The sequence below is a fragment of the Vicugna pacos genome, chromosome 1, assembly GCF_048564905.1.
Source record: "Vicugna pacos chromosome 1, VicPac4, whole genome shotgun sequence".
Classification (NCBI taxonomy): Eukaryota; Metazoa; Chordata; class Mammalia; order Artiodactyla; family Camelidae; genus Vicugna; species Vicugna pacos.
In genome coordinates this window covers 88403699-88431416 of record NC_132987.1, presented here as the reverse complement: position 1 = coordinate 88431416, position 27718 = coordinate 88403699, and the positions used below count along the sequence as shown (strand labels likewise).

The following is a 27718-nucleotide window of genomic DNA, read 5'->3' as shown; positions in this document are numbered from 1 at the left end:
TAAATCACCATATACACAGTATCATGGGTGATTGGCAAAATATTAAATATTTACTTTTAATTAGCAACAAAACCTCCAAATATTAGCAAATATGGATCTCATCACCTTCTTTAGGGAAGTTATTTCTTTGGTGAGCAGCAAAAGTTTCTCTAGATTCCAAAATGATATGCAAATATTACCAATGTTTGAAGGTGTACTGGAGGGAAATATGGCTTATGGTGGCAGAAAAGATAGAGGGTGAAAGCCAGGGCAGTTAGTTCTTCTAATCCAGCGTCTGTCACTAAATATACAAGGAACACCAAACACACTGTCTTGCATTAAACAAATGCCTGTGACTTCTTTTCTTCCCCCAGTACTCTGAGAAAATTGCCTAGACTAGAACTTTGCTTCTCAAAGCATGGGATGCAGACCAGAAGCTTCCAAACTACTCCAAAGCTTGTTAGAAATGAGAGCTCAAAGCCCTGTTCCCAGAATCACTGACTCAGAATCAACATGAATAAATTTCTCTACCAAACAGGTCTCCCAGTGACACGTACACATACTAGAGTTTGCAAAGCACAGTGCAGATTAACTTCAAGGACTCTGTATGGTCAGGCCACTAAAGATGGCTGTTCTCTTGCTCTTTGTATATCCTCTGATTGACCAGTGCCTGCTTCACCTATACCTTACTCACATGACTAACCTTCCTACATACTTTCCACAGGTCCCAGCTAGTGATTGTTGTAGCTTTAGATCAGAACTCTCCACTATGCTTATCAAAGGGGCAGTAAGGGAGCATGCCCCTCTGCTGGTTTCCCTGGTAACCAACGAGCCAACCAGATGTCAGTTCTTCCCAGAACTGCTAACCTCTCCCTACCCCCGGAGTGAAACCTGCTACCATGTCCTGCCTACCATCTGCCGCACACGGTAGGGAGTTGCTTCAGGACCTTGCTTCAGACATGTAAGAGTCTCTTATCCATTAAACCACTAATGTCTCTGTCACTGACTCTGAGCTCTTTGATCTTGAAGCTGGGTGAGTACAGGACTTGTAGGCCTGCAGGTGCAGCCCAACAGAACCCCTTTTCAATAATCCATGACTGTATGGAATAAAAAGCCCATGAGGTATTGATACATCATCGAGGTATCCCAATTTAGCTCAAAGGAAGATTTTTGCTCTTGTTTTTTGTAGAACTGGAAAGTAGGCAACCACCATGGGCATTTGTCTTTCTACATGAATATATGTGCATTGTGTGTTTGTGTTTCAGTCTGGAAAGAAGGAAAGGCAAAGGGATCAGGGGAAGAGATGAAGATGGCAAAGAAAATGGAAGGAATGAGATGACTTTTGTTCTTGGTATAGCATTAAGAACTAGTTTTGAAGTTCTAACAAAGAGGGCACATAACCAGAAGTTGAATGCCATCATGATAACCCACGATGATTTGGTCTGGGGCAATAATTTCGAGCAGATGCACCTCCCCCAGTTTCTTCAGTAGGGACCAGCAGCAGCATCAGCAGGCATTGTGGAGCAGCAGATTTAAGTACTGTGCCCAGAAGACAATCAGGGAGTCAGCACGGTTAGGGAGCACAGCACTGGCAGTGAGCCTCCCTCAGACTGCCTTTGGTTATTGCACTTATGGCATGTTGCTAGAACAGAAGAAAATGCATGGACCATGGACAGATTTGGGAACACATACACACTGAGGATGCCTAGAAATAATTGTTCTCTAGTCAAGCACTGGTAGTGAATCCATCTTTCCCTTCACACCTGCAAATGTTTTAGTGAATGGTACTCCTATCCAACCAATTGCTCAAGCCAGGAACTAGATAGAATCTTTGACTTTCCTTCTGTGTCATTCCATCATGATACAGTCAATGAGCAAATCTGATCAATTAAAACTCTAATATTCTTTATCTCCAGCAGCTTACCTCTAATTCTCACTATCACTTCCCCACTCAGGGTAACATCTTGTTTCAAGAACAACCTTGCAACTGGCCACACTGAAACTGGTTTTGTTTTCCTCTAATCCATTTATTATGGTCTGAAATTCCATTTTTAATCTTGTTTCTGTATAAGTCACTAGTTTCATCTTTTTTCCATTTCCTTACAACCTATGTGACATTTATGTGTATGAATTTTAATTTTCAAATTTTTTACACTTTGGTTCCAAATCTGAATCTTTCTACATCTCTCCGCAGTTGGGTGGGCTATCCCTTCTCAATTTAGCCAAAATATTGCTCATCCTTCAAGATTTAACTTAGATGAAGGTGAAATAAACTAGATAATTAGGACTCCACAAAAAGTTTTAAAAAGTTAAATGGGACATACAAGTAGAGGTTGCTTCCTCTCAGAGATCAAGGGGAGGTTCCTAGAGGTTTACTGAGACCTCAATTAACACTCTCATCTTTAACAATAAACTAGCTAATGGATTTTAAAGTCAACACTGTCCTATCAGAACTTTAATAGGTGGATGATACATTTCTTTCATAGTACAATTTCTCAAACCACTTTTCATCTGTCGAGCATATGACACATAAGCTGTGACTAATTATAAGTAAATCTGAGTTACTAAACAGATGGACTAAACTACTATTTCTACTTAATCACATGCCCTGTGTTAATGGTTTCTACATGGCTTTGAGCATACAATATCAGAAAATAATCTAATTAAAGGTTATTAGGATGGCTCTATAATAGCTCACTATTCCTGTTTCTTAGCAGATGCTTTGTTACACAGAAAAGCCACCGAGAATTACAGCAACCTTATTCTCCAAACTCATCCTCTACCTCCAGTTACATAAATGACTCTAGCAAGTGGCGTAGTAGGCTTCTCTCTCTCTCTCTCAGATTTCAGACTCACTCCAAAAGGGAAACTTTTAACCCCAGAACTAGAGCATGGCACAGCTCTATAGATTTACTTCACATGCATTTCATGTGACCAGTTCTCTCTGATGTTTATCACATGGTTTTGCACATAGACTTTTCTCAAGGTCAAAAACACTATCAAAATCAAGCACATTAATCTACAATAGCTTTAAATCTCAGATCTCCCCACTCAAGGAAACTGTTTTCAGAAACAAAATTTAACTATGTGGTACACAGTCAATTTAAAATAAAAAAGACTCACAGTCCTGCAAAATTCTCTCCTGCAGTTTACTCACAATTTAAATTCTTCTAAGAGAAGCAGAAAAAATGAAAAAGGCAGTGAAGAAATTCAGAGTCCTGCATCTGTGTCTTTTGGTAGGGGAGGGAGGAGAAGGTCCTTATTGACTCCCAGGTGTGTTTTTACCATAAATGAGTATTATTTCTAACTCCTCTAACATTCACACAGTTTTCAATATTCGGAGAAATCTGAAGCCAAGTCAGCTTTACTTGGTTCCTCTTTTTCCTGGTGAACATTTTACATAACTATTGTGAGATGGTGTCTTCAGAAATTCCTCTCTTCAAAATTCCTTTTATTGGACATAATATCCCTCCCAACTTGGAAATGCAAGCAGACCTATATATTTCCCATTTCTTGACTGTTCTGGCAATTTTCCCTGAAAGGGAGGAAAAACCCTATAAAATTTCTTTTGGCCCCCCAAAGCAGAAACATCTGCTGGAGTCATGAGTAGCTTGCTGGCGCTGCTTCGAAGTCCCAGCCTGGAGTTGATTATCTCCCCACTTCACCAGTGTCCATGCACTCAGCAAGGAACGCACTGAAAGGTTTCTGGGAAGACTCATTATAAATAATGAGAACATGGAAGAGAAGAAAGAGGGAAAAGGTTCAAGCTACTCTGGCCCATGTATTTTATGAGTTTCACAAACTAAAATCATTAGACCACCAAACTGCTCAATTAGAAATCAAGATTTAAAAAATTAGGCCATTGCTTTCTGTAAATACAGCTGCTTGGCAAATGCGAGTGAAAAGAGTGAGAGATTGCTGGTTGATTTTTTTTCCTATCAGAAAAAAAAAAGTTATTTTAAGGGACACTCTAGGGGTTGCTACTCTGTCTGTAAGTTGCCAATTGCATCTTACCTCACAGTGGGGCTGGCAGTGAGTAGAATTTTCTGGCTTGAATGCACTGGTATTTTTATTCTTTGAAATAGTTTAACAGGTGCAAGTCAAGTCTTGCTAGGAATGCTTATGTATGACAACGTACTGAACTCTTTCTTAAATTTATTCACTCCAACCAACGTACAGTATAACTTGTTGCAGAATTTTTAGTGTGCTGTCAATTCAATCAGTTACTTAACAGATGAAAATAACCCTAGTTCTTAGCATCCTCCAACAACTCTGACAATTTTATTATTTTTCTACCATCAGTTTTTCTAATGTTAACAACTGACAGGGTCAAAATGCTTTGTCATTCTGATAGGATTGTAGGAAAACAACATGAACAAATTGGATTTTAAAAGGCCTCATGTAAAGATTTAGATTAAAATTTCAGTGTAAACCCAATAGGTACAAAAGAAAAGGTTAAAAACTAGTGAGCCGTGAGAGAGGAGGTCTACGGGATAAAGTTCATTGGTATAAGAGGAGGCGACTTATTCTCCAAGACAGGCGCTCTCAAACTTGACTGCATCGCAGGCCCCTGGAGGGCTTGTTAAACACATAGTGCTGGGCTACAGCACAAAGTTTCTGATCCAGTAGGTCTGAGGTAGTGCATTTAAATTCCCAGGTACAGGTTATGGAGCTGGCCTGGAGACCACACCTTTCCAACCAATGCTCTAAGGAATAGTAGCAGGAACCACATCAAAATCCCAGAGCATCTGTCTCTAGGAAGGAGGCTCCTCAGATGTCCAGGCTAATGGGTGAGCGCACAGGCTCACTTCTTCTAACCCTGGGTGCCAAGTGCGTCTTCACCTGTAGTCCACAAACCAAGGGCCATACTTTCATGCTAGGATGGTCTAAGCTGACTAACCCAAATGTTCTCTTTTTCACATCTCTATGTCTGTATTATTGTATGTATTATTTTATTCAAATGTCATTTTTTTGACAACTAATTTGCTTTGATGATTTAGTGACTTTTAATTTTTTCATATTAAGGTAAATTCTACCCCAGTACCATACTAATAAAAACTCAGAGACAAACACCACAGGCAAGTGTCTCCTTAAAAATTTGTTTTCCCATCATACACTGAGATGAACTCTTCAGTTGAATAGTCCCACATCAAATCTTGGCCTCTCTTGTATCTTTCAGCTGAGACTCACACCCTGTAAGAGTGTCCTCTGCCCTGTTATCTGCCAATGCTCACCTACTTCTGAAACTTGTCCTTACTAAGTCCCCATATTTCTGCAGTACCTCTTTAACAAACCTCCTCTGCTCGACGGATACGTATACAAACACCAGATTTTCCTGGAGTCTTTAGTTGCTCTGGTGAATTTCTCACTGAAGCCTATGTTGTAAAGTAATTTTTATAATAACTTTTGTGCTAATATGAAAGTTTGGTTAGAAGTGTTTCTTGATAACTCAGAATTTCTTGATAATTATCTTAATAAACTTTTATTTTAGTAGTTTATTATATTTGTATACTTTATTATAGGGACATTAAGGACTATTGAGATTTTTTTAATGCTATATTAAATAATTCCAGGCCAAGATTGATTTCTGACTACTTGTGTCTTTTAATTTCTAACATTTTATTTTGAACCAATTTTAGACCTACTGGAAAATAGCAAACTAGTATTAAGTCTCCTTGTGTCCCTTGCCCTGCTTCCTCTAATTTAATGTCTTACATAACCAAATTATTAAATATAGTAATTACATATAATATAAAAACAAAGGAAGGTCAATATAGAACTTTTATACCAACATTGATCTCTTCTGATAATGCAGAAGTCACTTTGGATGAAACCGAACGATGAATTCAAAGATCCTGCATTTTTCATAGGTACCAGGAATAAATTTCACCCCACACTGATTTTTCTCAACCAATGTAAAGTCAACTCCCAACTCCCACTCTTCAAAGTGTGATAATTATTATCTGAGGTATGTTTTAAGCCTATTTCTGTCTTCCTTCTTATTAGAGTGACCTAGAAATATAAATAAACAATTGTGGCATTAAAAGAAATGAGGGAAGGAACCTTATCACTCAGTGCAGCTCTATGAGAGCCCCAACAACGCCCACTGCCTGAGGGGTCCGTTGGGGACAGACAGCTCGGCTCTGCATTGCAAAGCCAGGGCACAGAGTCTCTGCCAAGGCTGGAAGCAGCAGTACCATATGTCCAGGCTCCCTACACGCATCTTATAGTTAATGCCATCCAATCCTGTCACCCTCACCTGGGTGCCACAAGGTGGTGCAGTGCTAATCCTGACATGGGCTTGCTAAACTCCCGTATCCTTGCCACACAGAAGGCACTCTCCTCCCTCAGAGCCAGCCACTCTCACTTCTGCTTCTCCAATTATTCCCTTTTATCCTCTCTTCTTCACAGTACATCTTCCATCTTAAAAATCCACTAAGGGCTTTCCTTGGTAAACTAAAATGTAAAGCTATTCTCTCATACCCAGGGAGGGTTGGGTAAGATGTGCTAAACTCAATCCATTATTTCCCCCCATAACATTCCCTGTAATACATGTATCTTCAAAGTCTACATGACATTATTAAGAATGTTAAGTATTAAATTGTACTAGTCCTTGATTCCATAAGTAATCTGTTTTTTTTTAAATGTCCTAAGTCTTAAACTTCCAAAATTATACAGAAGAAAAAGAGGATTCGTGTTAAATTCCCAAACTTTTGGTTTGGGGAAAAGGATGGTGGGAAGTAAGACAATGTAGTATTTTGGGGAGGGAAGTTAATTGGCATATCATTATTGTAGAGAACATCAAATTTTTTTAAAAAAATTGATGCTTCCAAATCTCTAAAGACAAAGCTGTTACATATTGCATGCTGTGCATTAATATTCGATAATGTTTTAATTTTCTAGACAAGACAGGCACTAACGTATTTACTTCAGTTTTGGCAGATACGTGAAACACTTGTAACCGCTCTAAATCTTCTTGCCATGACAGCCGTGCTGACGGATCACAGCGGTCTGTAGGGCTGCATCCTGAGGAATGCTCAAAACCATGTCAGCAGAACGCTCCAAACGCCGTCACTGGTGGGCTCAAGTTATAACGGGCCTGCTGGGTCTCTGTGTTTGCCTTGAGGGAGGTGTTACCGTTTTAGTCTACGTTGCATACATTGGCATTGTTATTACTTAGGTTTCAGTCAAATGCTACAACAAATATGATATATAAAATTATATGCTATATAGCATAAAAATACAATAATATACTCAGAAACAGATATTGTTGGAATGTAATAGATGTTTCTTCCCTCTTAAGGTAACAGTCAAAAGTGTTTATTTCTGGTTGACAAGAACTGCATTAATATTAATATGCAATGACCCAGGCTCCTTACATCTGTGGCTCCCTTCTAATTACAATTGCCTCGTTGTCACCGACATCTTCATGTCAGCAAAAAAGAGAAAGAATATGAAGGAGGCAAATATCCATGCTAAAAGCTTTGTTTCAGAAGTGATTCACATCCTTTCTCCCATTTTATTGATAAGATCTAGTCACGCAGACTCACTCAGCTACAAACCAGCCTCAAAAATGTATTTTAGCTATGATCCTAGCCACAATCCTACTATCAGAGGAGAAGAGGATGGACTGGGGTGGAGGGCCAGTAAGTTCTCCAAAAGTTATCAAGACAACAGGACAGTGATGGTCTCTGACACCAAGTGCTTGAATTGCAAGTGCTAATTTCAGAAGACAACAGTACAGCTCCATCTTCTTGCACATCTTACTGGAGAGCAGTTGTGGTTTTAAGGCTTTGGACAGTTAGGAAGCAAGCACAGAGACATGTTTGGAAATATGAAAAAGATAAAGTTGAATTAACATTTTTATACAAGAAAATATATCAGTGTTTTACTGTATTTTAGAGTCAAAATTTCACACTTTGAATACATGGGAGCAACAAATTATTTATTTTCTAAAAACTATACTGAAATTAAACTTCCAAATTTGCAATAGACTATTTAGACATTTGAAAAAAAGCAAGAAAAAGTGATGATTTCTATAACTCATAGTAGATTTTGTACTGTTGTACATTTTAATAAATTGTTAAATGACACTCCATCACTGCAAACAAAATAGGAGTAAGTCTAAAGGTAAAAAAAAAATTGCTTTATATTTACGTTAAATTCCAAACACAGAGAATGTTGATTATTTTCCATTTTTAATGCCATGTGTTCTATTATTTGCATCTCAGGATGTTAGAATGAGACAGATGTAGTGACATTTTCAAAGCCAAGAAAGCTCTTATTTGAGAAACAACCACAAAGAAATCTAGAAATAACTATAAATCCATGGATTAGTCCTAAATTGGTAGAGAAGGGCTAGAAAGGAATACAGTACCATACTTACTCAAGTTCTACTCCACAATAGTAGGCTACAAGTGTGTGTTCATTACACACAATGCAAATAACATCTCACAATGTTTCCCACCCTGTTTTCCTCTCCCAGGTCTTCTATTGGTTTTATAAAATACAAAAGCACATGCAAACACACAAGCTACACAATCAAATGCAGTTTAAGTTTCATATCGGAATCAGACTACATATTCAAAAATTCAGTTACGAATATATTATGCACAGAGAACTAGAAAACTACGAAAAATTTCCAAAACTGAGCCCTGTGCTCTGTATCTTCTATTTGCTTATAACTATAAAAGGTCTTCCTCCTCCCATAGGACAATATAACTAAACTTTTAAACCCCTCAAGATGGCAAATGCAAACAATTTTAAACTTTTATTCTTCAATTTTTGATTATAATTACAGTCAATGATGCTGTTGACTATAATTATAATCTTCACAGAAGGATTGTTCTAGAACTGTATATACATATATAAAAGCCTAAATAAGTATATGGTTAATATGCAGAAGACAATTGATAAATGTCAGCAACATTTATAAATATTTATATGGGAAAATATTTATGAAAAATTGGATGAATATATTAGCTTCATTTTCAATCACATACTGAAAATGTAAAGGTAAACTCTAATATTTGTTCACAGAATGATAACTCACAAGTGGTTCCCTTCATCTGTTTGGTACACCAGTGCCTCATTAGGAAATGAAACACAACACGCCCTACACTTAGCACATGAGAACTCTGCCAGCATGGAACACATTAAGCTTCATCAAAATGCTTTTGGAGTCCATGAAATGCAGTGCTACAAGGAAGCCACACCAGAAGCAATTATTAAGTGACTGGGGAGATAAATGTAGCTATTAATACGGCACACCTGCCGTTCTTCCCGCTGCACTTTGATCTAACAGATGATGATTTGTAATGGCACAACCTCAACACCCGCCCACCTGTAGTTTATTAGGAAATCAGCCAAGTAACAGTATTACTTAGTTACCAGCAGCAGGGAGGTAGGCATGCAAAGAGTCAATTTTTGTCACTTCATGTGTGACACCTTCATCTAGAAATCACCCTTTGCATCTGTGCTGCCCTTGGCCAGTGATATGCAAATTAACCATCCCAGTGGGCATAAACTTCTTCTTCTTATAGAATATTGCATTGTTTTAAAAAGAGATGTTAAGTATGTATTATTTTTGTACAGTGTGTGTTTGCCCAATTTATACCTAAGGAGAGAAAACCATTTTATGTATTCTCCCTTTATTAGTATTTTTCACACACTACTTAAACTTCATCTAAAGGTGGAGCTTTTGGAGATATTTTAAAACATTAGAATAATGACATAACTGCTTTTTCAGTTACAAGAGAGAAACTATTAGGTTGTTTCTGCATTGAACAATGTGGGAAAAAATCATCACAGGAAAAAATTTCAGTATTCATGGAGTCTTTGCACTGACTTGGCAGTTTCAATTATTAGATTGTAATCAGGCTTCAAAATACCCTCATTATAAAACTAGCACTGTAGACAGAGACTTTTTATGGTTATACTTTTATTTTTTTAACATTTTTTATTGATTTATAATAATTTTACAATGTTGTGTCAAATTCCAGGGTAGAGCCCAATTTTTCAATTATACATGAACATGTATATATTCATTGTCACATTTTTTTCTCTTACCATAAGATCTTGTATATATTTCCCTGTGCTATACAATATAATCTTGTTTATCTATTCTACATTTTGAAATCCCAGTCTATCCCTTCCCACCCTCCACCCCCTTGGCAACCACAAGTTTATATTCTGTGTCTATGAGTCTGTTTCTGTTTTATATTTGGGTTTTTTTGTTTTCTTTGTTTGTTTGTTTTTGGTTTTTTTTAGATTCCACATATAAGCAATCTCATATGGTATTTTTCTTTCTCTTTCTGGCTTACTTCACTTAGAATGACATTCTCCAGAAGCATCCGTGTTCCTGCAAATGGTGTTATGTTGTCAGTTTTTATGGCTGAATAGTATTCCATTGTATAAATATACTACCTCTTCTTTATCCAGTCATCTGTCCATGGACATTTAGGCTGTTTCCATGTCTTGGCTATTGTGAATAGTGCTGCTATGAACATTGAGGTGCAGGTGTCATTTTGAAGTAGGGTTCCTTCTGGATATATGCCCAGGAGCAGGATTCCTGGGTCATATAGTAAGTCTACTCCTAGTCTTTTGAGGAATCTCCATACTGTTTTCCACAGTGGCTGCACCAAACTGCATACCCACCAGCAGTGAAGGAGGGTTCCCTTTTCTCCACAGCCCCTCCAGCATTTGTCATTTGTGGATTTTCGAATGATGGCCATTCTGACTGGTGTGAGGTGATACCTCATTGTAGTTTTGATTTGCATTTCTCTGATAATTAGTGATATTGAGCATTTTTTCATGTGCTTTTTGATCATTTGTATGTCTTCCTTGGAGAATTGCTTGTTTAGGTCTTCTGCCCATTTTTGGATTGGGTTGTTTGTTTTTTTCTTATTAAGTCTTATGAGCTGCTTATATATTCTGGAGATCAAGCCTTTGTTGGTTTCATTTGCAAAAATTTTCTCCCATTCCGTAGGTTGTCTTTTTGTTTTACTTATGGTTTCTTTTGCTGTGCAGAAGCTTGTATGTTTCATTAGGTCCCATTTGTTTATTCTTGGTTTTATTTCTATTGCTTGAGTAGACTGTTCTAGGAGAACATTTCTGAGATGTATGTCAGATAATGTTTTGCCTATATTTTCTTCTAGAAGGTTCATTGTATCTTGTCTTATGTTTAAGTCTTTGATCCATTTTGAGTTGATTTTTGTGTATGGTGTAAGGGAGTGTTCTAGCTTCACTGATTTACATGCTGCTGTCCAGTTTTCCCAACACCATTTGCTGAAGAGACTGTCTTTATTCCATTGTATATTCTTGCCTCCTTTGTCAAAGATGAGTTGACCAAAAGTTTGTGGGTTCATTTCTGGGCTCTCTATTCTGTTCCATTGGTCTATATGTCTGTTTTGGTACCAATACCATGCTGTCTTGATGACTGTAGCTCTATAGTATTGTCTGAAGTCTGGGAGAGTTATTCCTCCAGCCTCTTTCTTTCTCTTCAGTAATGCTTTGGCAATTCTAGGTCTTTGATGGTTCCATATAAATTTTATTATGATTTGTTCTAGTTCTGTGAAATATGTCCTCGGTAATTGGATAGGGATTGCATTAAATCTGTAGATTGCCTTGGGCAGTGTCACCATTTTAACAATATTGATCCTTCCAATCCAAGAGCATGGGATATCTTTCCATTTTTTAAAGTCTTTAATTTCCTTCATCAGTGGTTTATAGTTTTCTGTGTATAATTCTTTCGCCTCCTTGGTTAGATTTATTCCCAGATATTTTATTACTTTGGGTGCTATTTTAAAGGGGGTTGTTTCTTTATTTTCTTTTTCTGTTGATTCATCGTTAGTGTAAAGAAATGCAACTGATTTTTGAATGTTAATCTTGTAACCTGCTACCTTGCTGAATTCTTCGATCAGCTCTAGTAGTGTTTGTGTGGACCTTTTAGGGCTTTCTATATATAGTTACTTGTTGTTGGCATATAGTGACACTTTTACGTCTTCTTTTCCAATTTGGATCCCTTTTACTTCTCTCTCTTGCCTGATTGTTGTGGCTAGGACTTCCAAGATGATGTTGAATAGGAGTGGTGATAGTGGGCATCCTTGTCTTGTCCCAGATTTTAGTGGGAAGCTTTTGAGTTTTTCACCGTTGAGTACTATGCTGGCTGTAGGTTTGTCATATATAGCTTTTATTATGTTGAGATATGTTCCTCTATACCTACTAATTTTTTTTTATCATAGAATGAGTGTAAGAATTCAGTAATAATAGACAGGAAACACCTGGAGCAGAAGAAAATGTCACTCCAGACTTAAACTAGATGTCAAAGTCCAGTATTTCTGATACTATTTTGAGAAAACTTAACATATATTTAGTGAATGTCTCCATGGCAAACAAAATAGATACAAACCAAGTGATTGTTTAACATCTAAGATAGTATGATTAAATTTTTTTTGAAACTTGTTTCCATTTATAAACAATATTCTTATCATTATAATTAAAATTCCAAAATCATGAGTTAAGTTGTGTGTTTGTGTGCGTATCTCTGTATTTGAAATATACTTCATCCAGATTCAATGCCAGTGTCACTTGGAAATTTTTAATATATCTACAGTTTTTTTCCTCCTAGAACTGTTTTACTTTTCCCATAAGAAAAAATAAAGTCATTCTTTAATCCACTTTACAATGATTTATCTGATCATTTTGCTTATAACTGTGAGATCACTTGAGTGGTAAGGTCTTCATAACTTGGCATTCACATGCTTCAGTGGAAATTTCAGTAGTTTCAATAAAAAGAAAATAAATACAGTGATTTGAATGTGATAAATACCACACATAAAACAAACCTACACAGTTTAAATTGAGTTTGTGAGAGCAATCTTTGATAAATAGCCACACATCTTAGTCAGCAGGTCTGCTATGGGAAAGAAACTGCTAAATAACAGTGGCTAAAGTAACACCAAGATTTACTTCTACATGTCCATCAGAGGTCAGCTGTGGTTCTACTCCCAGCAATGTTTCTACTGGGCTGAAGCATCAGGCTGGGAAGGTGTAACCGTCCCACAGGAAGAGTCTGAGGGTTAACCTTTATTAAACTTACTCTACTTTTGCTATAATTCATGAGGAAAATATGTTCTGTATTTATAAATAGACATATGGAAAAGTATAAATTATTTGAGAAACTCAGTAGTCAGTCAATCACGTAAAAAACTCATCTATAATTATCTTTGGGCAATGTACTAAGAATATAGAGTGGACTTACATTACCATATAAAAGCAAAGTATGTAAAAGGCAGAGAAGTATACACAGAAATTTTGAGATGAGCAGAAAAGTTTATAGGTATTATGTAAAACTGTGAGAAGAAATATGTGAAATGATGGATTTAAATCAAAATAGCAATATAAGAATAAAGTTCGAATTTCAAACTAATGTTTTTAAAATTTCAAGATATGCTTGATTTTATATCTAAACTTTTTTTTAATACAACAATCAGTAGATTCCAATCCAGTATATAGGGAGCTTAGAAGTTGCCACTCCATCCTAATAAGAAATTAAAAAGATGAACAAACTGAAAAATCAGTAACTCTTCTTAGGTCTGTCAGGAATTGAGGTCACAGGGCAAAGCACTACTCACCAAACTGAAGAGACAGAAAGGTAGATACAGAGAATCAAAATCAGAGCAGAATCCCCCAAGCAAAAACCTCCACTGCAACCTGAGGTAAAAAACCTGAACTATAACTAACAAATTGCTGGAAGTTTAGTTTGGACACGTTCAAGAGACGAAAGCTCCCAGGGGACCCAGTCACAGGAGGGCCCTTACATCTTTTTAAGTTTTATCTCCAGGAATTGGAGCAGGTACTCACAGTGAATATCAGTGAAAAATCTCCTCATGCTTCTGCCAGGGGGAGGTGAAAAAAGGACCAATTTGAAGTACTCCAGAGCACTCTACTTAACAAGGCCTGCCCTCAAGGAAACTAGTTTACCAGCGACTAAACTATGGGATTTTATAAAGCATATGCTTATGTGTAAGTGAAATGAATGACAGCAATGATATAAGGGATGGGAAGAAGAAATCAGAATTTTTTATTATAAATCTATCTATTTTATTATAAATCACACTATCTATGATGTGGTATAGTGTTATTTGAAAGTAAACTTGGATTAGCTCAAAAAGTGTACTGCAAACTCTAAGGCAACCACTAAGAAAAAATTTTAAAAGACATATAACTAATATGCTAAGAAAGGAGAGAAAACAGAATAATAAAAAACACTTAATTAAACCACAAAAGGCAGAAAAAGAGTGGAAGACAAAAACAGAAACAAAGAACAGGAGCAAGAAATAGAAAACAGTAACAAATATGGTAGATACTAATCTGACTATATCAATAATCACTTTGAACATCAATGGTCTAAATATACCAATTAAAATAAATGACAGAAATTGTCAGAATGGATTAAAAACACGACCCACCTATTTGTTCTCTGCAAGAAGCCCACTTTAAAGTCACATATATAGATAAGTAGATGGAGAAAAATATACCATGCTGACACTAATCAAAAGAAGGAAGGAGTAGCTTTATTAAATTCAGAGAGAGAAGACTTCATCAGGTATAAAGAAGGGCATTACATAATGATAAAGAGGTCAATTCTTTAAGAAGACATAACAATCCTTAATGTGTATGCACTTAACAGAATGTCAAACTGTGTGAGGCAAAACCTGATAGAACTGTAAGGAGGAAAAGATTAACCCACTACCATTATTGGAGACTTCAACACTCTGTTATCAGAAGTGGACACAAAATGTTATGATAAATCACAGAGAAAAAAATGTGACAATGAGTGTGTATATGTCCATGTATGACTGAAAAATTGTACTGAACACTGGAATTTGACACAACACTGTAAAATGATTATGAATCAATAAAAATGTAAAAAAAAAAAAAACAAAACAAAATACAGCTGAAAAAAAAAAAAAAAGCAACTGCAGTCAACTCACATAAACTCTTAACGTAAGTTGAATCTATACATGGGAGGTCTTGATACACCATGAAGTGGGGATAGGGAACTTATAAAGTAATAATAAAATGAGGATGTCATATAGGTTTGTAATTCCTTATCTGAAATTCTTGGGGCCAGGTGTGCTTTGTAGTTAAGAATATTTTGAACTTATAAAGTTAATAGGGTGTGTATACCACATACTATGTAATAGTCCAGAAAGGTCTAGGGCAACTCCCCATAATCAAAACATTAATACTTCTGCAAAGAAACTTGCATGTGTACATTAAATGGGATAAAGACTAAATGGCCTCATGTCAGGTCAGATCAGGTTTGACCTCCAAATGAGCTAGGAAAAACCATTGCTTATAGATTTTGGGATATGGAGAATGCAGATAAAGTATTGTGGAGCTGTATTAGGTGCTTTCCATGTGCTATTTCATTTCCTCACAGATGTCATAAGTTAAATATAAGGATATAAGAATATGGGGAACCTGAGTGTCAGAGTGGTTAAGTAACTTTCCCAAGGTCACACAGCAGAGCCAATATTCAAAACTTGGCCTGACTCCAAAAGGTGAAATTTTACATTGTCTACTACATTTACGAGAGATACTAAATATTCTAAAATAATAAAAACACTTTAATTTCAAAAAAAAAAAAAAAAAAAAAAAAAGAAGTGGACAAATCCAGGAGATAGAAAATCAGTAAGGGCATAGATGAACTCAGCAACACCATCAATCAACTTGATATAATTGATATTTGCAGACTACTCCATGCAACAATAGCAGAGTACACATTTTTCTCAAACTTATGTAGAATACTCACCAAGACAGACCACATTCTGGGCCATAAAACATATCTGAACAAATTTAGAAAAATTAAAATAATACAATGTCTACTCTCAGATCACAAAGATATTAAGCTAGAAATCAATTACAGAAAGATGGGACATCTCAAAATACACAGAGATTAAACAACACTCTTCTAAATAACATACAGGTCAAAGATTTCAAGAGAAATTTTAAAAGATTTTGAAATAAACAAAAATGAAAACACAATTTATCAAAATTTGTGGGATACAGTGAAAGCAACAGAGGAAAATTTATAGAATTGAATGCATATACTAGAAAAGAAATATATATAAAATCAGTAAGTTTTCACGTATGAAATCAGAAAAAGTAGAATATATTAAATCCAAAGTAAGTAAAAGAAAAGAAGTAATAAAAATTAGAGGCAAATTTGTAACATTCATTACTAAAAAATAAAATCTATTAAAAAAAGTAATGCTCATATATAACTGCTTTTTAAGGAATTTCTAAAGATATTTCTAAAGGTAAAGGCAAGATTCTCTTTGACACATATGGAGAAATTTGAAAATCTAGATTTCATTTGAAAATCAGAATTTCCATTTGAATACTAAAATTTCATGTATCAATATGTAATTTAATGTTTAAATACTAATACAGGCACTAAATAATACGTAACATCTCTTCCTAAGAAATGTAATTATTGTTTAAGTTTGGGCATGATTAATATTCAAAATTATAAATTGGTACAACTACATCTTAATATACTAGATTTCACTTAGACTGTGCTGCCCAACAAATCACTCCAATACTTACTTGCTTTAACAACCACTATTTTCTTGCTCACAGGTTTGTGAGAAAAAATTAGGGCAGGGCTCATTAGGAGAGCTTTTCTTCTTTCTACCTGCCGTTGGATCTTACGGCCCAATTAGAGATTGTGGGTTCAAGGCCTTATTCACACGCCTAGAGCTTTGATGTTGCTTTGTCGGGAGCCACGCCACCAGACCCTGAGGCTGTACGCACAGCGAGGCCTATGAGGGGGCCACTGCACAGCAGTGGTAAGAAAAGTTGTGGCGACGTTCTCTGCATCTTCTTAGGATTTTGCTCAATATTTGCTTTGCTATGTGGATATATTAAGAATTATGATTCTAGGGAGTCCCTACGGGGACAAGATGGGGGATTTCAGGGGAAGACTGGGGCAAACATGACTAAGGGGCAATTCCATATAAATGTGTCCCAAGAAATCTGTGCAGAGCTGTCTCTTTTATTGGGAGCCAGAGTAAGGGCAAAAAGGATACCTAGAGGAAATTGGGCTTGGATTGGAGGACCATCGAATGTTCCGTGGTGCTGCCATAGTTATTGTTGCGTATCTTGAAGGGAGGACTCTAACTGAATGGGTTAAGTAAAGTTTAAATCAGGCTTCAAAGAATTCTGATGTCAACCTGTTAATCAGCTATTTGAGAATGGTCTGTCTAGGTCAATATAATCTTAAAAATTCTCGGAGCCAAAAAGAATAAAGAGGAATTGGTCGGTCTGAACGTTCTGGTACAGCAGAGTTAATGGAAGAAGGAAAAGGAACAAGATTAAATCAAGATCCTCATGAACATTGAAGCGGCCAAGTGGAACAAGTAAAAGGACAGTGAAGGCGCAGATTGTTCGAGCTGTTCCGGAAGAGCTAACCGCGGAAGCGTAACAAAGACTGAAATTGTTAGTACTGTACTTCCCCCTCTGTACTTTGAAACCGCAAGTGCTTGTAAGCATAAGTATAAATACCACAACATGAGTAAAACTGGCGGAGAACCTGCTGCCATGAGCTGCTGAAGTGTGTCTTTCTTCGCGCCGACGCTACTCCTCCCTCAGGTTCCTGAACCCGCTGGGGCTGGACTCCGGCATTGCTTGAAACTAAGATTCTTAATTTTTTTTTTTCCCATGTGACCTCTCATTCATCAGGGCCTCTTCCTCTAAGAGGTTTGCCTGGACTTCTCTACATGGAAGTTAAAAGTAGCAAGTAAGCAAAACTGGAAACCACTAGCTCTCTTAATTGAAACTCACAGAGTGTTACTTTCACCAAATTTTATTTGCGAAAGCAAGTCACAAGCCCAGATCAGAAGATAGTGGAGGGGAAACAGTCCTCTTAATGGGGGAAGAGGTATGCATATACAGGGAGACAAGGAATTGTTAACAACCATTGCGTATGATAGAGTTATTGTGTAATTGAATCTAACTTGTCTACATTGTTTAGGAATCTATAGATAGATTACACCCAGTTAAACCTGTTGCACAGTGTGATTTGGCTCCATGACTGCTGGGGCGTAACAGACCCTCCTGGAAAACTTTGCCTAAGCTATCCTGAAACCAAGATTTCTCACACTTATCTCCATGGCTCACAACTCAGAGACAAAGTACATCTTACATGACCAGGAACTGGGGAGCTGCATCTGGAACTTTCTAGGGCACTTGATGCTTGCCTGTGTTTTCCTTTTTCTTCTTTACCACATCATTTATTTTTACTGAAGCCTTACATTTGTATACTCAGCAGAGTCTTGTGAGTACCTTCAATTATCTCACCCTGTGTAATCATTTTAGACAATCTATTACAACTCACTATAAAAAAAGAAATAATATAATCCTTTCATTTATAAAACACACACAAAAGTTAGTCCCTAGTGAACTGCTTATAATCTAACAATAAATTGTTTAGAATTTTACATTTTCTATTAGGTGGGAAGGGTCAGAAGTATCTGCTTTTTAAAAATAAATACTAATTTTACTACTATGGATCCTACAAATAATAATAATAATGGCTAATTGGGTATTTACCATAAGTAAATATAATTTATTTGTCACAGAAATACTATGATACAAACAATGCCATCATTATTTATAAAATTATTAGTACTATATATAAATTTTCCAAACACATCAACATTCCTCAAATATATTATACAGTTTATTTGTGCTAAGTGTAGTATCTCTCCACTGTCTTTGATAGTGTTTGTATTTATCAGACCAATGAACTTTCTAAACTTTTCTTTTCCAAATCATGTAAGCATAGGATATTTCTGAAACATGTTTCCTTCTAGACAGATTGATAAGAATACTTAAATTGTTCCTTCTGAATATTCTACATAATTAATTTTGTTTTTCCAAGATCTATTTTACCCAGAGTATCTTCTTCCAGATCTGTCATTAAGGAGCATTCATTACAGTATTAATATTCAGCTACTATCTGATTTGGAGCCCTAATTTTATGACCACAAGAAAGGGTCCATACTTCTAGAAAATTGAACTCCCTTAGTCACCATTCTTTCTTTATCCAAGGGCTCTCTTTTTTACAGTGTACTGAAACTAAAATCTTATTTTATCTATATTCATCTTAAAAGGAATATTTTTATCCCATTTCTCAACACATTTTGTATTGAATTTGTGAAAAAATTTTACTTGGGGCTGAACTTCTGTCTCCCCTTGAATTTTTAGGCACTCTGTTTTTCAGAAGAGTCCCTTTCAGTTATGAGGGTTCCTTCTGTATTCCTGGGAGACATTTGTGTATCCTAGAATTCACTGAAAAATCCCCACTCAAAATAATATCAGTGAAAGCAGATCAGATCATATATTGCAAACACTCCCCAGAAAATGCATAAAAATGAGTAATAAACCCACTGGCCAATAAAATAAACCCCTAAGCCAATAAGAGGAAATAGGGTACTTGGAGAAATAGCTTGTTCTAAGACTAGGGCAAGAAATATACAAGATAAGCCTGGAGCAGCTTGTAGCACCATTAAAAAAAAGGAACACAGATAAGAGAATATCAAACAGACACAGGAGCCAACTGAAAGTGTTCTCAATGGCCAAAACTGGAACAATTTGAGGAAAAAAAAATCAATTAAAAATATGAGTAAGTCTAAATTGATATAAATAATGAAAAAATACATAAATTGAGGAGAAGATACAAATCTCCAATGCAAAAGAATTTCAAATAACATATATAGATACTCCACGTTCAAGGAAGTTGAGCACAGCTCCCCACCTTTTAAAGGCGGGCCATGCATAGTGACATCTTCGAAACAGTATGGTATGAAAATGGGGGAGCAGGGGATGAGTAACTTTACAGTGAGGAAAACTGGCAAACACTACCTCAGCCAGTGACAAAGCTCAACATTAAGGATAAGCGTTAAGTCATGTTGATAATATGTATCCTTGATAAAAATGACATTTCGTCTTTATGGTCTTGTTCCTCAAAACCCATAACCTCAAACTAAACATGAGAAAAACATCAGGCAAATCTCACTAGAGATTTGTTTTACAAAATACCTGATCAATAACCTTAAAAACTGTCAATATCATGAAAATCAAGGAAAATATGAGAAATTGTCCAGCCAAGAGGAGTCTAAAGATATAATGACTACATGTAATGCTAAATCCTGGATAAGATGATGAGACAGAAAAGAACTTGGGTGAAAACTAAAGAAATCTGAATAAACTATAGACTTTGGTATACTGTAATACATCAGTTTGTTACATCGGTTTGTTAATTATAACAAATATACCACACTAATGTAAGAAGTTAATGATAGGAAAAATTAGGTATAAGGATTATCTTCACAATTTTTCCATAAATTTAAAAATATTCTACATGTTAAAAAAAAAAATGAAAAGCCTAGTGGAAGCAAGATGGCAGAGTAGAAGGATGCTTGTAGCTCACCCTCTCCCACAGATACACCAAAACTCACATCTACGGACCTACTCAGCCAACCAGAGCACCTGCCAAACTCCGACAGACCATCGCCCTCTTCGAAAGACAAAGACACCAAAAATTGGTAGGAGAAAAGGAAAAAAGAAAGAAGAAAAAGCAAAACAGTGAGGGACCAATCCCGCGGGGAGGGAGCGGAAAAGGAGGACAGGCGCTCATGCACTGGGTCTCCTCTCTCCAACAGAGAGGCCAGTAGGACAGAGGGGGAGCCTCCGAGGCTCAGATCTGCCCCGAGCACCTCTTGACAGAAAGAACTGAGTTAAACGGGCAAAAAGGGTCCCTGGGACACCCAGCCTGAGACGTGAGCCAGCAGCTGGGGGCCAGGACAGGATGTCCGAGCCATGTGGAGGATTGGGGCGGCTGCATGGAGGCAGCCCCAGGGGACTGCAGGGTGCTGCATGCTGTGGCTAGGAGGGGATATGAAGCAGAACCACCTCAGTCCCCCATAAATTGCAAAAAAAGCAAGCAACACGGCTGGTGTGCCCTGGGGGGAGGGGCGCCATAGCCTTTGTCTCTTCAGACCTGCACCACCATATCTGGCGCTTCTCACGAGAAGAGAGGTGGGGCGCAGCCACAGCCATCATCTCCTCCTGTGCACAGAGCCTGGGCGGGGGCGGGGCGAGACCAGAATCCGCACCAGGGGGCTCCACAACCTCCTAGGCAGGATTGAGACTTGTTTACAGCCCAAGGCAGATAGGATCTTTCTGGCCTGGCACCTCAGAGAACTCGAGCCGCAAAGACAAACAAGGAGCTGAGATTTGGCATGGAGCAGGGGCAGGGCTGTTCTGTGGTCTTCCCTGAGCCCGCCTTCAGAGCGCCCACCCAAGGCAGAGTGGGCAGCTGCACAGAGCAGCAGAGTGACCTGCGCCGGGAGAAGGCAGGGGCCACCCACCTCCCTGGCAGGAACACAGCACCTGACCACAGTGCTTGGAGGGGGCACGATCTGCCCACCTGCCTCCCCCGAGCACAGCATCTGACTGCGGCATCGGGAGGGGGAGCGACCCGCCTGCCCACTGGGTAAGAGCTCAGCACCTGACCCAGTGTTGGGAGGGGGCACGATCAGCTAGCTGACAGCCACTGGGAGCAGCACAGATGAGGGCGCCAACAGACGGCCTCTGGAAACAGCAAGCTGAGTTCACAAAACAGGGTGAAGACACAAAGACCTCTCAAAAAAAATCATTAAGAGCACACCATCTCCAGGAGAACTAGATAACTGATACTCCTTAAGCCACAGTGCCAGAGAGGTATGAGCAATATGAAGAAGCAGAGGAACCACTCCCAACTAAAAGATCAAGAGAAATCCCCTGAAAGCACAATCAAGGAAATAGACATTGATGGCCTACTAGATCAAGATTTCAAAAAAGGAGTGATCAAAGTATTGAAGGAACTAAAAGAGATAGTGTTTAGAGATATAAAATATGTCAAAATGAAATAGAAGTTTTAAAGAAGAACCAAGTAGAATTAGTAAACTCATTTGCTGAGATGAGAGCTGACCTAAAGGCTGTACAAAGCAGGCTAGATAATGCAGAGGAATGAATAAGTGATCTAGAAGACAGGACAACAGAAAGCACCCAATCAGAACAGCTGAAAGAAAAACAAATAAAAAACAATGAAAACAATATAAGGGACCTGTGGGATAATATAAAGTGTACCAGTCTACACATAATAGGGGTTCCAGAAGGGGAAGAAAGAACAAAGGGGATTGAAAAGGTATTTGAAGAAATCATGACTGAAAACTTCTCAAACCTAAAAAAGGGAACAGATATCCAAGTACAGGAGGCTCAGAGGGTCCCAAACAGGAAGAACCCAAACAGACCCACACCAAAACATATAATCAAGATGGCCAGAGCCAAGGATGGAAAAAGGATCCTAAAGGCAGCAAGAGAAAAACAAATAGTGAGTTACAAGGGAACCCCCATAAGGCTCTCAGCTCATTTCTCTACAGAAATGCTACAAGCCAGAAGGGAGTGGCAAGATATATTCAAAGTCCTGAATGAAAAAAAAGATGCAGCCTAGGATACTCTATCCAGCAAGGCTATCCTTTAGAATAGAAGGAGAGATAAAGAACTTTACAGACAAGCAAAAACTAAAAGAGTTTAGTAACACTAAACCTATGCTAAAAGAAATATTGACAGGTCTACTCTAAATAGAAAAGAAGCAAGATGCTACAAAAATAAGAAACTCATAACTGGAAAGGTGATAACTACCATAGAATAAACACAAAATTGTGAAAGAAGACATCCAAATCATTAAGAGTGGGAGAGGGAAGCAAGGAAAGCCACTGTGGGAAACAGTATGGAGATTCCTCAAAAGACTAGGAACAGACTTACCATACGACCCAGGAATTCCACTCCTGGGCATATATACAGAAGGAACTCTACTTCAAAAAGACACCTGCACCCCAATGTTCATAGAAGCACTATTCACAATAGCCAAGACATGGAAACAGCCTAAATGTCCATCAACAGATGGCTGGACAAAGAAGAAGTGGTGTATTTATACATTGGAATACTATTCAGTCATAAAAACTGACAACATAACACCATTTGCAGCAACATGGAAGTTCCTGGAGAATGTCATTCTAAGTGAAGTAAGCCAGAAAGAGAAAGAAAAATACCATTTAAAAAACCCCATAAATACAAAACAGAAACAGACTCATAGACATAGAATACAAACTTGTGGTTGCCAAGGGGGCAAGGAGTGGGAAGGGACAAACTGGGATTTTAAAATGCAGAATAGATAAACAAGATTACACTGTATAGCACAGGGAAATATATACAAGATCTTGTGGTAGCTCATAGCAAAAAAAAAAAGTGACAATGAATATATATATGTTCATGTATAACTGAAAAATTGTGCTCTACACTAGAGTTTGACACAACATTGTAAAATGACTATCACACAATAAAAAAATGTAAAAAAGTAAAATAAAATATAATCTAAAAAAAAAGTCTAGACACTGACTGAAGTCCTTAGAACAGAGGAGAAAATCAACCTACATTCCTAAAAATAGACTAAACAAAGAATTTTTTTTAAATCATGAGATCAATCCAAATTAAGAAGATCCAAAAAATCTAATTTTCTATGTCTGTGAGTAATAGTTTGGAGATTTTCAATTGTTATAGTTCATAGCTTTGTGAACTTTTCAAGTCAAAATCCCATTTATAATAATACAGTTATAAAATGTCAGTAAATTTATAAAGAATTGTATTGTAAGCTTTATAAAACAAGGACCTACGTACCAGGATCTATGTACCAGTTTGAAGTGCATTTCACTGAAAAAACTTAGAAAAATTTTGATTGTTCAAAAGAAAATTGATGGTTTGAAAAAAATTAATGGTTTGAAAACATTACATAAATAAAAATCCTCAAACCCAAAGTTATATTAACAGAGAAAGACAGAGGGAAAGAAAACAAAGGCAAAATTGAAGGAAGAAAAAAAAAAGCAAAAGGCATTGACAACAGAGTAATTCTTATTATAATAACTATGAAGCAATAAAAGAAAAATCTGTAAACTTAAATATGGAGACAAAGAATAAAACCCATTATTTAAAAATGATTAGAATCATAAGAATATATACAAGACAAAAAAATAATAAAAAGTGTTAAAAATCAGTATCAGTTTATGGTACAACATGCAGAAAAATAAGAACACAGAAGACTTAAATGGAAAAGCAATAATTAATAAAAATGTTTTAAGCAAAAATTTTAAAATATATTTGAAATGATCAGTTAATATTCATAAAAATTGATCATGTGCTCAGTCATCAAGACAAAGATCACAAACAGAAATACCAAAACCCCATTCAATGATCACAGAACGATAAAATGAACAATAGAAGTATAAACAAGAAACTCACAATCATTTAAAATTTTAGAATAAGCTTTTAAATAGCAACTAAATCATGATGGAAATTTAAAAAACACATACCAGTATATTTTGAAAATAACAAGTTGTGGAAACTTACACAACAAAATTTTGCTAAAGATTTTTAAAAATATAGAAGATATTCTAGATGCAAGCTATTTTACACTTGCATTCTTACAAGTATTCAAGGAAAAGATTAATTTCTATAATAAAAAGATAGAAAGTTTCTTAAATTATCTCATGAAATCTATCTAAACCTGATGCTATGTCATTCAAAAACAGTACCAGACATCAGTATCTATCACAAATATTTATGGTAAAATCCAAAAGAGAAAGTCCATGCAGCATTATGTAATTTTACACAGAAAATACAAAGATGATTTTACTATATAATTAGTAGATAATATTAAAATTTAAGGCAAAAATCATTCTAAATCAAAACTAAAAACCATACGATTGTTTTATTGGATGCTAAAAAGTTGTCATAAATATAACCCATAGGATTTATTTATAGTATTTTTTTATTTTAAGCATTAAAGTAGAATACTTACTCTGTTAACATGAATCTTTCTGTAATCAATAGCCAGTATCATTCTTAGTACTGATATTCATAATGAAACAAGATGACTACAGTTAACATTAGTCTATTAATTTTGATCAATGGATTAAAGATTCCAAGTGGATATTAGAAGTATTGGGAATATAGAAGAAAAGTTACCATTGTTTGCAGAAATAATAAATTAGAGAGTAGAGTTTTTAATAGTCTAAATTTAGTATCCCCAAAATTAAATTCTCTCCTGGAACACATATCAAATAGTGTTTCTCTACCAGTCTTCCACATTTCAGGAAATGATAACCACATCCAGCCACTTGGAGAGATTTTTGATTCCTTCATTTCTCTTATCACCCTATTCAATCCATGAACAAGATTTGGCGGACCTACCTGTCACTAAGTTAGTCCATTATCTCTCACATATCTATATGATAATATCCAAAACTGAACTATCCCACTTCTATCCTACAGTTCTTCCTTAACTTAGTAGCTCTAGTAATTTTTAAATCAATTATAAGTCATTTTCTAACACTTTCCATTGTGTTTATAAGTACATCTAAAAATCTGAGTACATTATGTTGTCTTGCCTCATTTACCTTCAATGGGCATTCAACCTAAAGGCAAGTATACAGTAAAGGTAGGAAATCATTCTTGCACAAACTAGTAGAAAGAGCAAAAGACATTAGTAGTAAAATCATCAGTTTCTACAATAAGCAGTTAAGAGATACACAAAACAAATGTAAAATGTGACATCAAAAATGTAATCATGAGAGGCGGAGAGTACAAATGCAGGGTACTTAAAATATATTTGAAAATAAGAGATTAGCAACTTAAAGCAATCACATATACATATACAGAGTGTTATACCAAAACCTTATGGCAACCAGAAACCAAAAATCTATAATAGACATAGACACAAAAAAGAAACAGGAATCCAGACATCACACTAAAGAGAGTCACTTAATCACAAGAGAACAAAAGAAGAAAAGGAAGAGAAAGATCAACTAAAACAAATCTAAAACAATTAACAAAATGGCAAAAAGAACATATATGTCAATAATTACCTTAAGTGTAAATGGTTTAAATGCTTCAACCAAAAGACATAGACTGGCTGAATGGATACAAAAACAAGAGCCATATATTTGCTACAAGAGACTCACTTCAGATCTAGAGACAGACTGAAAGTGAGGGGATGGAGAAATGTATTCCATGCAAATGGAAATTTTTAAAAAAGCTGGAGTCCCATTACTTATATCAGGCAAAACCAACTTTAAAATAAAGACTGTTACAAGAGACAAAGAAGGACACTACATAATGCTCACGGGATCAATCCAAGAAGAATTAACAATCATAAATATGTATGCACCCAACATAGGAGCACCTCAATATATAAGACAACTGTTAACAGACATAAAAGGAAAAATCAACATTAACACAATAATAGTGGGGAACCTTAACACCCCATTTACATCAATGGACAGATCATCCAGACAGAAAATCAATAAGAAAACATAAGCCTTAAATAACACATTAGACCAGATGGACTTAATTGATATTTACAGAGCATTCCATCCAAAAGCACCAGAATACATATTCTTCTAAAGTGCACATGGAACATTCTCCAGGATAGATTACATGTTGGCCCACAAAGCAAGCCTCAGTAAATTTAAGAAAACTGAAATCACATCAAACATCTTTTCTAACCAAGCATTATGAGATTAGAAATCAACCACAAGATAAAAAAAAAACTGTAAAAACCACTAACATGTGGAGGTTAAACAATATGCTACTACACAACCAATGGATCACTGAAGAAATCAGAGGAAATCAAAAAATACTTAGAGACAAATGAAAATGTGAATATGACAATCCAAAACCTAGGGACATAGCAAACACATTTCTAAGAGGGAAGTTTATAGCGATACAAGCTTACCTCAGGAAATGAGAAAAATCTCAAATAAAAAACTTAGCATTACACCTAAAGCAACTAGAGAAAGAAGAATAAACAAAACCTAAAACATTAGTAGAAGGAAAGAAATCGTAAAGATTAGAGCAGAAATAAATGAAACAGAGACTAAAAATTAAAACAAACAAAAACACAATAGAAAGGATCAAAGAAACTAACAGCTGGATCTTTGAAAAGATAAACAAAATTGATAAACCTTTAGCCAGACTCATCAAGAAAAAAGGGAGAGGGCTCAAATTAATAAAATCATAAGTGAAAAAGAAGCTATAACTGATACCACAGAAATACAAAGGACCATAAGAGGCTACTATGAGCAACTATATCTCAACAAAATGCACAACCTAGAAGAAATGGACAACTACTTAGAAAGGTACAATCTCCAAAGACAAAATCAGGAAGAAATAGAAAGTATGAACAGACCAATTACCAGCACTGAAACTGTATCAGTAATTTAAAAACTCTTAAAAAACAGAAGTCCAGGACCAGAGAGCTTCACAGGAGAATTATACCAAACATTTACAGAAGAGTTAACGCCTATTCTTTTGAAACTATTCCAAAAACTTGCAGAGAAAGCAGCACTTCCAAGTTCATTCTATGAAGCCACCATCACCCTAATACCAAAACCAGACAAAGATATCACAAAAAAAGAAAATTACAGGCCCATATCACTTATGAACATAAATGAAAAAATCCTCAACAAAATACTAGCAAATTTACTCCAACAATATATTAATAAGATCATACACCATGATCAAGTGGGATTTATCTCAGGGATGCAAGGATTTTTCAATGTCCGCAAAT

The 27718-nt window shown here is 36.2% G+C and overlaps 1 long non-coding RNA gene across 1 annotated transcript; it reads left to right on the top strand.

The window, feature by feature from the left end:
- Nucleotides 1–868: 868 nt before the first annotated feature.
- On the top strand, nt 869–7086 carry LOC140698108 (uncharacterized). The gene is made up of 3 exons (XR_012075572.1): nt 869–906; nt 5795–5947; nt 6913–7086. It is a non-coding gene; the product is annotated as an uncharacterized lncRNA (long non-coding RNA).
- The last annotated feature ends 20632 nt before the right edge of the window (nt 7087–27718 follow it).